Raw genomic sequence first — 12,742 nt, forward strand, 5'->3', positions numbered from 1 at the left:
GTCGTTACTGGGTCAGAACCCCCAGTTCCACTAACTCTAGTCAGTCGTTACTGGGTCAGAACCCCCAGTTTCACTAACTCTAGTCAGTCGTTACTGGGTCAGAACCCCCAGTTCCACTAACTCTAGTCAGTCGTTACTGGGTCAGAACCCCCAGTTTCACTAACTCTAGTCAGTCGTTACTGGGTCAGAACCCCCAGTTCCACTAACTCTAGTCAGTCGTTACTGGGTCAGAACCCCCAGTTTCACTAACTCTAGTCAGTCGTTACTGGGTCAGAACCCCCAGTTCCACTAACTCTAGTCAGTCGTTACTGGGTCAGAACCCCCAGTTTCACTAACTCTAGTCAGTCGTTACTGGGTCAGAACCCCCAGTTTCACTAACTCTAGTCAGTCGTTACTGGGTCAGAACCCCCAGTTTCACTAACTCTAGTCAGTCGTTACTGGGTTAGAACCCCCAGTTCCACTAACTCTAGTCAGTCGTTACTGGGTCAGAACCCCCAGTTTCACTAACTCTAGTCAGTCGTTACTGGGTCAGAACCCCCAGTTTCACTAACTCTAGTCAGTCGTTACTGGGTCAGAACCCCCAGTTTCACTAACTCTAGTCAGTCGTTACTGGGTCAGAACCCCCAGTTCCACTAACTCTAGTCAGTCGTTACTGGGTCAGAACCCCCAGTTTCACTAACTCTAGTCAGTCGTTACTGGGTCAGAACCCCCAGTTTCACTAACTCTAGTCAGTCGTTACTGGGTCAGAACCCCCAGTTTCACTAACTCTAGTCAGTCGTTACTGGGTCAGAACCCCCAGTTCCACTAACTCCAGTCAGTCGTCACTGGGTCAGAACCAGTCCGGTTTCTCCATGAACGGCACAGCCAGTCAGAACCCCCAGTTCCACTAACTCTAGTCAGTCGTTACTGGGTCAGAACCCCCAGTTTCACTAACTCTAGTCAGTCGTTACTGGGTCAGAACCCCCAGTTCCACTAACTCTAGTCAGTCGTTACTGGGTCAGAACCCCCAGTTTCACTAACTCTAGTCAGTCGTTACTGGGTCAGAACCCCCAGTTCCACTAACTCTAGTCAGTCGTTACTGGGTCAGAACCCCCAGTTCCACTAACTCTAGTCAGTCGTTACTGGGTCAGAACCCCCAGTTCCACTAACTCTAGTCAGTCGTTACTGGGTCAGAACCCCCAGTTTCACTAACTCTAGTCAGTCGTTACTGGGTCAGAACCCCCAGTTCCACTAACTCTAGTCAGTCGTTACTGGGTCAGAACCCCCAGTTTCACTAACTCTAGTCAGTCGTTACTGGGTCAGAACCCCCAGTTTCACTAACTCTAGTCAGTCGTTACTGGGTCAGAACCCCCAGTTCCACTAACTCCAGTCAGTCGTCACTGGGTCAGAACCAGTCCGGTTTCTCCATGAACGGCACAGCCAGTCAGAACCCCCAGTTCCACTAACTCTAGTCAGTCGTTACTGGGTCAGAACCCCCAGTTTCACTAACTCTAGTCAGTCGTTACTGGGTCAGAACCCCCAGTTCCACTAACTCTAGTCAGTCGTTACTGGGTCAGAACCCCCAGTTTCACTAACTCTAGTCAGTCGTTACTGGGTCAGAACCCCCAGTTCCACTAACTCTAGTCAGTCGTTACTGGGTCAGAACCCCCAGTTCCACTAACTCTAGTCAGTCGTTACTGGGTCAGAACCCCCAGTTTCACTAACTCTAGTCAGTCGTTACTGGGTCAGAACCCCCAGTTTCACTAACTCTAGTCAGTCGTTACTGGGTCAGAACCCCCAGTTCCACTAACTCTAGTCAGTCGTTACTGGGTCAGAACCCCCAGTTTCACTAACTCTAGTCAGTCGTTACTGGGTCAGAACCCCCAGTTCCACTAACTCTAGTCAGTCGTTACTGGGTCAGAACCAGACCCGTTTCTTCATCAACGTCACAGACCATAATCTGAGACGTTTTAACCAACTAACATTGATACACATTCAGACATTCAGCTCTTGGTTTTAATATGGGTTGTTGAGTGTCAAGTAAGTCAGTTTATACCATTTCCCTCCCATCAACCTCCACACAGCCATGACATTTCCCTCCCATCAACCTCCACACAGCCAGACACTTCACTCACATCAACCTCCACACAGCCATGACACTTCCCTCCCATCAACCTCCACACAGCCATGACACTTCCCTCCCATCCAACCTCCACACAGCCATGACACTTCCCTCCACACAGCCAGACACTTCCCTCCACACAGCCAGACACTTCCCTCCACACAGCCAGACACTTCCCTCCACACAGCCAGACACTTCCCTCCACACAGCCAGACACTTCCCTCCACACAGCCAGACACTTCCCTCCACACAGCCAGACACTTCCCTCCACACAGCCAGACACTTCCCTCCACACAGCCAGACACTTCCCTCCCATCAACCTCCACACAGCCAGACACTTCCCTCCACACAGCCAGACACTTCCCTCCCATCAACCTCCACACAGCCAGACACTTCCCTCCCATCCTCTCTCTGACTTTAGAATCAAGGCACTTTGTAGGAGGCCCAATCAGAAGCCATCACTAGGTCTTTGTAGGAGGCCCAATCAGAAGCCATCACTAGGTCTTTGTAGGAGGCCCAATCAGAAGTCATCACTAGGTCTTTGTAGGAGGCCCAATCAGAAGCCATCACTAGGTCTTTGTAGGAGGCCCAATCAGAAGCCATCAATAGGTCTTTGTAGGAGGCCCAATCAGAAGCCATCACTAGGTCTTTGTAGGAGGCCCAATCAGAAGCCATCACTAGGTCTTTGTAGGAGGCCCAATCAGAAGCCATCACTAGGTCTTTGTAGGAAGCCCAATCAGAAGCCATCACTAGGTCTTTGTAGGAGGCCCAATCAGAAGCCATCACTAGGTCTTTGTAGGAGGCCCAATCAGAAGTCATCACTAGGTCTTTGTAGAAGGCCCAATCAGAAGCCATCACTGGGTCTAGGAGTCAGCTCATTGGACAAACAGACTGAAATGGTGATCCACATGACAAAGCTGACCATGCATGTTGAGGTCTAGGCTGGTAGGAATATTGTCAGAACCCATACCCAGCACTAGCTACCTAGCCGGCCAACTGGGTTTTTATATAGTCAGAACTCATACCCAGCACTAGCTAGCTAGCCGGCCAACTGGGTTTTTATATAGTCAGAACTCATACCCAGCGCTAGCTAGCTAGCTAGCTGTGTTTTTATATAGTCAGAACCCATACCCAGTGCTAGCTAGCTGTGTTTTTATATAGTCAGAACCCATACCCAGCGCTAGCTAGCCGGCCAACTGGGTTTTTATATAGTCAGAACCCATACCCAGCGCTAACTAGCTAGCTGTGTTTTTATATAGTCAGAACCCATACCCAGCGCTAGCTAGCTAGCTGTGTTTTTATATAGTCAGCACCCATACCCAGCGCTAACTAGCTAGCTGTGTTTTTATATAGTCAGCACCCATACCCAGCGCTAGCTAGCCGGCCAACTGGGTTTTTATATAGTCAGAACTCATACCCAGCGCTAGCTAGCTAGCCAGCCAACTGGGTTTTTATATAGTCAGAACTCATACCCAGCGCTAGCTAGCTAGCTGTGTTTTTATAAAGTCAGCACCCATACCCAGCGCTAGCTAGCTAGCTGTGTTTTTATATAGTCAGAACCCATACCCAGCGCTAGCTAGACGGCCAACTGGGTTTTTTTAACGAAAGTCTGTCATGTGATCCGCGTTAGGGTTTAGTCGTCGTTGTAAATAAAAATGTGTTCTTAACTGACTTGTTAAATAAAACAAACGATAGACTAGTATAAAGTAGTGTACTATATAGGGAATAGGGCTCTGGTCTATAGTAGTACCACTATATAGGGAATAGGGCTCTGGTCTATAGTAGTACCACTATATAGGGAATAGGGCTCTGGTCTATAGTAGTACCACTATATAGGGAATAGGGCTCTGGTCTATAGTAGTACCACTATATAGGGAATAGGGCTCTGGTCTATAGTAGTACCACTATATAGGGAATAGGGCTCTGGTCTATAGTAGTACCACTATATAGGGAATAGGGCTCTGGTCTATAGTAGTGTACTATATAGGGAATAGGGCTCTGGTCTATAGTAGTACCACTATATAGGGAATAGGGCTCTGGTCTATAGTAGTACCACTATATAGGGAATAGGGCTCTGGTCTATAGTAGTGTACTATATAGGGAATAGGGCTCTGGTCTATAGTAGTACCACTATATAGGGAATAGGGCTCTGGTCTATAGTAGTGTACTATATAGGGAATAGGGCTCTGGTCTATAGTAGTACCACTATATAGGGAATAGGGCTCTGGTCTATAGTAGTGTACTATATAGGGAATAGGGCTCTGGTCTAAAGTAGTACCACTATATAGGGAATAGGGTTCTGGTCTATAGTAGTACCACTATATAGGGAATAGGGCTCTGGTCTATAGTAGTACCACTATTTAGGGAATAGGGCTCTGGTCTATAGTAGTACCACTATATAGGGAATAGGGCTCTGGTCTATAGTAGTACCACTATATAGGGAATAGGGCTCTGGTCTATAGTAGTACCACTATATAGGGAATAGGGCTCTGGTCTATAGTAGTACACTATATAGGGAATAGGGCTCTGGTCTATAGTAGTACCACTATATAGGGAATAGGGCTCTGGTCTATAGTAGTACCACTATATAGGGAATAGGGCTCTTGTCTATAGTAGTACCACTATATAGGGAATAGGGCTCTGGTCTATAGTAGTACCACTATATAGGGAATAGGGCTCTGGTCTATAGTAGTACCACTATATAGGGAATAGGGCTCTGGCCACTAGTAGTACCACTATATAGGGAATAGGGCTCTGGTCTATAGTAGTACCACTATATAGGGAATAGGGTGCTTTTTGACCCAGGAAGAAGAAGCTGCAGCTGTGCAGTACCTGGTTCACAGTCCGGTTGCCATAGTGACAGGGGGGCTTGAACATTGGAGATGACCTGGCATCTCTCGTCATGGACGGCTGTTCTCGTGCTCTATGTATCTATCTATTCTTCTACAAAACAGGATATTATCTATTTTCATTTAACGAGGCAATTAAGAACAAATTCTCATTTAGAATGACGGCCTACCAAAAGGACTCCTTGTGGAGATGGGGGCTGGGATTAAACATTAAAAATAACATCAATATAGGACAAAACAAACATCACGGCAAGACACCCCACAACATTACATAGAGAGAGACCGAAGACGACATCACAACATTACATAGAGAGACCGAAGACAACATCACAACATTACATAGAGAGACCGAAGACAACATTACATAGAGAGAGACCGAAGACAACATTACATAGAGAGAGACCGAAGACAACATCACAACATTACATTGAGAGAGACCGAAGACAGCATTACATAGAGAGAGACCGAAGACAACATCACAACATTACATTGAGAGAGACCGAAGACAACATTACATAGAGAGAGACCGAAGACGACATCACAACATTACATAGAGAGACCGAAGACAACATTACAACATTACATAAAGAGACCGAAGACAACATCACAACATTACATAGAGAGAGACCGGACAACATCACAACATTACATAGAGAGAGACCGAAGACAACATCACAACATTACATAGAGAGACCGAAGACAACATCACAACATTACATAGAGAGACCGAAGACAACATCACAACATTACATAAAGAGACCGAAGACAACATTACATAGAGAGAGACCGAAGACAACATTACATAGAAAGAGACCGAAGACAACATCACAACATTACATAGAGAGACCGAAGACGACATTACATAGAGAGACCGAAGACAACATTACATAGAGAGAGACTGAAGACAACATCACAACATTACATAGAGAGAGACCGAAGACGACATTACATAGAGAGACCGAAGACAACATTACATAGAGAGAGACTGAAGACAACATCACAACATTACATAGAGAGAGACCGAAGACGACATCACAACATTACATAGAGAGAGACCGAAGACGACATTACATAGAGAGAGACCGAAGACAACATCACAACATTACATAGAGAGAGACCGAAGACAACATCACAACATTACATAAAGAGACCGGAGACAACATTACATAGAGAGAGACCGAAGACAACATTACATAGAGAGAGACCGAAGACGACATTACATAGAGAGACCGAAGACAACATCACAACATTACATAGAGAGAGACCGAAGACGACATCACAACATTACATAAAGAGACCGAAGACGACATTACAACATTACATAGAGAGAGACCGAAGACGACATTACATAGAGAGAGACCGAAGACAACATCACAACATTACATAGAGAGAGACCGAAGACAACATCACAACATTACATAGAGAGACCTTAGACAACAACCCAACATTACATAGAGAGAGACCGAAGACGACATTACATAGAGAGACCGAAGACGACGTTACATAGAGAGACCGAAGACGACATTACATAAAGAGACCGAAGACAACATTACATAAAGAGACCGAAGACAATATCACAACATTACATAGAGAGACCGAAGACACCACAACATTACATAGAGAGAGACCGAAGACGACATTACATAGAGAGACCGAAGACGACGTTACATAGAGAGACCGAAGACAACATTACATAAAGAGACCGAAGACAACATTACATAGAGAGACCGAATACAACATTACATAGAGAGAGACCGAAGACAACATTACATAGAGAGAGACCGAAGACAACATTACATAGAGAGAGACCGAAGACAACATTACATAGAGAGAGACCGAAGACAACAACCCAACATTACATAGAGAGAGACCGAAGACGACATTACATAGAGAGACCGAAGACGACGTTACATAGAGAGAGGCCGAAGACGACATCCCAACATTACATAGAGAGAGACCGAAGACAACATTACATAGAGAGAGACCGAAGACGACATTACATAGAGAGACCGAAGACGACATTACATAGAGACCGAAGACGACATCCCAACATTACATAGAGAGACCGAAGACAACATCCCAACATTACATAGAGAGACCGAAGACAACATCCCAACATTACATAGAGAGACCGAAGACAACATCCCAACATTACATAGAGAGACCGAAGACGACATTACATAGAGAGACCGAAGACGACATTACATAGAGAGACCGAAGACGACATTACATAGAGAGACTGAAGACGACATCCCAACATTACATAGAGACCGAAGACAACATTACATAGAGAGACCGAAGACGACATTACATAGAGAGACCGAAGACGACATCCCAACATTACATAGAGAGACCGAAGACAACATCCCAACATTACATAGAGAGACCGAAGACAACATCCCAACATTACATAGAGAGACCGAAGACAACATCCCAACATTACATAGAGAGACCGAAGACAACATCCCAACATTACATAGAGAGACCGAAGACGACATTACATAGAGAGACCGAAGACGACATTACATAGAGAGACCGAAGACGACATTACATAGAGAGACCGAAGATGACATCCCAACATTACATAGAGACCGAAGACAACATTACATAGAGAGACCGAAGACGACATTACATAGAGAGAGACCGAAGACAACATCACAACATTACATAGAGAGAGACCGAAGACGACATTACATAGAGAGAGACCGAAGACAACATTACATAGAGAGAGACCGAAGACAACATTACATAGAGAGAGACCGAAGACAACATCACAACATTACATAGAGAGAGACCGAAGACGACATTACATAGAGAGAGACCGAAGACAACATTACATAGAGAGAGACCGAAGACAACATTACATAGAGAGAGACCGAAGACAACAACCCAACATTACATAGAGAGAGACCGAAGACGACATTACATAGAGAGAGACCGAAGACAACATTACATAGAGAGAGACCGAAGACAACAACCCAACATTACATAAAGAGACCGAAGACGACATTACATAAAGAGAGACCGAAGACAACATTACATAGAGAGACCGAAGACAACATCACAACATTACATTGAGAGACCGAAGACAACATTACATAGAGAGACCGAAGACACCAACACAACATTACATAGAGAGACCGAAGACACCAACACAACATTACATAGAGAGACCGAAGACAACATCCCAACATTACATAGAGAGACCGAAGACAACATCCCAAAATTACATAGAGAGACCGAAGACAACATCCCAACATTACATAGAGAGACCGAAGACAACATCCCAACATTACATAGAGAGACCGAAGACAACATCCCAACATTACATAGAGAGACCGAAGACGACATTACATAGAGAGACCGAAGACGACATTACATAGAGAGACCGAAGACGACATTACATAGAGAGACCGAAGACGACATTACATAGAGAGACCGAAGACGACATTACATAAAGAGACCGAAGACAACATCACAACATTACATAGCGAGAGACCGAAGACGACATTACATAGAGAGACCGAAGACAACATCACAACATTACATAGAGAGACCGAAGACAATATCACAACATTACATAGAGAGAGACCGAAGACAACATTACATAGAGAGAGACCGAAGACAACATTACATAGAGAGACCGAAGACAACATTACATAGAGAGAGACCGAAGACAACATTACATAGAGAGAGACCGAAGACAACATTACATAAAGAGACCGAAGACGACATTACATAGAGAGACCGAAGACAACAACACAACATTACATAGAGACCGAAGACAACATTACATAGAGACCGAAGACAACACAACATTACATAGAGAGAGACCGAAGACAACACAACATTACATAGAGAGACCGAAGACGACATCACAACATTACATAGAGAGACCGAAGACAACATTACATAAAGAGACCGAAGACAACATCACAACATTACATAGAGAGACCGAAGACAACATTACATAAAGAGACCGAAGACAACATCACAACATTACATAGAGAGAGACCGAAGACATCACATAGAGAGACCGAAGACGACATTACATAAAGAGACCGAAGACAACATCACAACATTACATAGAGAGACCGAAGACAACATTACATAAAGAGACCGAAGACAACATCACAACATTACATAGAGAGACCGAAGACAACATTACATAAAGAGACCACAGACGACATTACATAAAGAGACCGAAGACAACATCACAACATTACATAGAGAGACCGAAGACAACATCACAACATTACATAGAGAGAGACCGAAGACAACATCACAACATTACATAGAGAGAGACCGAAGACAACATTACATAGAGAGAGACCGAAGACAACATTACATAGAGAGAGACCGAAGACAACATCACAACATTACATAGAGAGAGACCGAAGACAACATCACAACATTACATAGAGAGACCGAAGACAACATCACAACATTACATAGAGAGAGACCGAAGACAACATCACAACATTACATAGAGAGAGACCGAAGACAACATCACAACATTACATAGAGAGACCGAAGACAACATCACAACATTACATAGAGAGACCGAAGACAACATCACAACATTACATAGAGAGAGACCGAAGACACCACAACCTTACATAGAGAGAGACCGAAGACAACATTACATAGAGAGAGACCGAAGACGACATCACAACATTACATAGAGAGAGACCGAAGACAACATCACAACATTACGTAGAGAGAGACCGAAGACAACATCACAACATTACATAGAGAGAGACCGAAGACAACATTACATAAAGAGACCGAAGACAACATCACAACATTACATAGAGAGACCGAAGACAACATTACATAGAGAGAGACCCAAGACGACATCACAACATTACATAGAGAGAGACCGAAGACGACATTACATAGAGAGAGACCGAAGACGACATCACAACATTACATAGAGAGAGACCGAAGACGACATTACATAGAGAGAGACCGAAGACGACATTACATAGAGAGAGACCGAAGACAACAACACAACATTACATAGAGAGACCGAAGACGACATCACAACATTACATAAAGAGACCGAAGACGACATTACATAGAGAGAGACCGAAGACAACATTACATAGAGAGAGACCGAAGACGACATCACAACATTACATAGAGAGAGACCGAAGACAACATTACATAGAGAGAGACCGAAGACGACATCACAACATTACATAGAGAGAGACCGAAGACGACATTACATAGAGAGAGACCGAAGACGACATTACATAGAGAGAGACCGAAGACAACAACACAACATTACATAGAGAGACCGAAGACGACATCACAACATTACATAGAGAGACCGAAGACAACACAACATGGTAGCAACACAACAGGACAGCAACATGACAACAACATAACATGACAACATGGTAGCAACACAACATGACAACAACATGGTAGCAACACAACAGGACAACAACATGGTAGCAACACAACAGGACAGCAACATGACAACAACATGGTAGCAACACAACATGACAACAACATGGTAGCAACACAACATGACAACATGGTAGCAACACAACATGACAACAACATGGTAGCAACACAACAGGACAACAACATGGTAACAACACAACATGACAACAACACAACACGACAACAACATGGTAGCAACACAACAACAACATGGTAGCAACACAACAACAACATGGTAGCAACACAACAACAACATGGTAGCAACAGAACATGACAACATGGTAGCAACACAACATGACAACATGGTAGCAACACAACATGACAACATGGTAGCAACACAACAACAACATGGTAGCAACACAACAACAACATGGTAGCAACACAACAACATGGTAGCAACACAACAGGACAACAACATGGTAGCAACACAACAACAACACAACATGACAACAACATGGTAGCAACACAACAACATGGTAGCAACACAACAACAACATGGTAGCAACACAACATGACAACATGGTAGCAACACAGCATGGTAGCAACACATGACAACATCAACATGGTAGCAACACAACATGACAACAACACAACATGACAACAACGTGGTAGCAACACAACATGACAACAACGTGGTAGCAACACAACATAACAACAACATGGTAGCAACACAACATGGTAGCAACACAAAACAGGGTACAAACATTATTGGGCCCAGACAACAGCACAAAGGGTAAGAAGTTAGAGACGACAACACATCACACAAAACAGCCACAACTGTCAGTAAGACTGTCCAAACGGTTCCCATGCACAGACACAGCTCATTTAAAAATCTGTGTAAGGGGGTTACTATAGTTTAGCTCAGTGCTTGGACTTGGACTGAAATAGGTTCTGTTTAGGTACTGGCCCAGTTCTGTTTATATTTAGTTGCAGGAGCTACACAATACTTTGGATCTAATATTCTATACGAGTAACAGGAACTCAAGCAGTAGAACATGTGAGGTGCCGGTTCTCAGTTCCGATGAGCTCCTGCCCAAGTCAGGGTAGAAGCATTTTTAAACTGTCTGTTGGCCCCCTGCGTGCCTGTCTGTCTGTCTGTCTGTTGGCCCCCTGCGTGTCTGCCTGTCTGTTGGTCCTCCGCGTGTCTGCCTGTCTGTTGGCCCCCTGCGTGTCTGCCTGTCTGTTGGTCCTCCGCGTGTCTGCCTGTCTGTTGGCCCTCCGCGTGCCTGCCTGTCTGTTGGCCCTCTGCGTGCCTGCCTGTCTGTTGGCCCTCCGCGTGCCTGCCTGTCTGTTGGCCCTCCGCGTGCCTGCCTGTCTGTTGGCCCTCCGCGTGCCTGCCTGTCTGTTGGCCCTCCGCGTGCCTGCCTGTCTGTTGGCCCTCTGCGTGCCTGCCTGTCTGTTGGTCCTCCGCGTGCCTGCCTGTCTGTTGGCCCTCCGCGTGCCTGCCTGTCTGTTGGCCCTCCGCGTGCCTGCCTGTCTGTTGGCCCTCCTCGTGCCTGCCTGCCTGTCTGTTGGCCCGCGGCGTGCCTGGCTGTCTGTCTGTTGGCCCGCCGCGTGCCTGTCTTGTCTGTCTGTTGGCCCGCCGCGTGCCTGTCTTGTCTGTCTGTTGGCCCGCCGCGTGCCTGTATGTCTGTTGGCCCGCCGCGTGCCTGCCTGCCTGTCTGTTGGCCCTCCGCGTGCCTGTCTGTCTGTCTGTTGTCCCTCCGCGTGCCTGCCTGCCTGTCTGTTGGCCCTCCGCGTGCCTGTCTGTCTGTCTGTTGGCCCTCCGCGTGCGTGCCTGCCTGCCTGCCTGTTGGCCCTCCGCGTGCGTGCCTGCCTGCCTGTCTGTTGGCCCTCCGCGTGCCTGCCTGCCTGTCTGTTGGCCCTCTGCGTGCCTGCCTGCCTGTCTGTTGGCCCTCTGCGTGCCTGCCTGCCTGTCTGTTGGCCCTCTGCGTGCCTGCCTGCCTGTCTGTTGGCCCTCTGCGTGCCTGCCTGCCTGTCTGTTGGCCCTCTGCGTGCCTGCCTGCCTGTCTGTTGGCCCTCTGCGTGCCTGCCTGTCTGTTGGCTCTCTGCGTGCCTGCCTGTCTGTTGGCTCTCTGCGTGCCTGTCTGTTGGCCCTCCGCGTGCCTGCCTGTCTGTTGGCCCTCCGCGTGCCTGCCTGTCTGTTGGCCCTCCGCGTGCCTGCCTGTCTGTTGGCCCTCCGCGTGCCTGCCTGTCTGTTGGCCCTCCGCGTGCCTGCCTGCCTGTTGGCCCTCCGCGTGCCTGCCTGTCTGTCTGTTGGCCCTCCGCGTGCCTGCCTGTCTGTCTGTTGGCCCTCCGCGTGCCTGCCTGTCTGTCTGTTGGCCCTCTGCGTGCCTGC

At 46.5% G+C, this 12,742-nt stretch overlaps 1 protein-coding gene across 3 annotated transcripts in view; it reads right to left on the reverse strand.

The window, feature by feature from the left end:
• The window catches only part of LOC139374575 (sister chromatid cohesion protein PDS5 homolog A-like), a 122,615-nt gene that overhangs the window by 107,612 nt on the left and 2,261 nt on the right, over positions 1-12,742 (reverse strand). The window lies entirely within an intron of this gene.

This window comes from Oncorhynchus clarkii, chromosome 19 (genome assembly GCF_045791955.1).
Source record: "Oncorhynchus clarkii lewisi isolate Uvic-CL-2024 chromosome 19, UVic_Ocla_1.0, whole genome shotgun sequence".
NCBI lineage: Eukaryota > Metazoa > Chordata > Actinopteri > Salmoniformes > Salmonidae > Oncorhynchus > Oncorhynchus clarkii.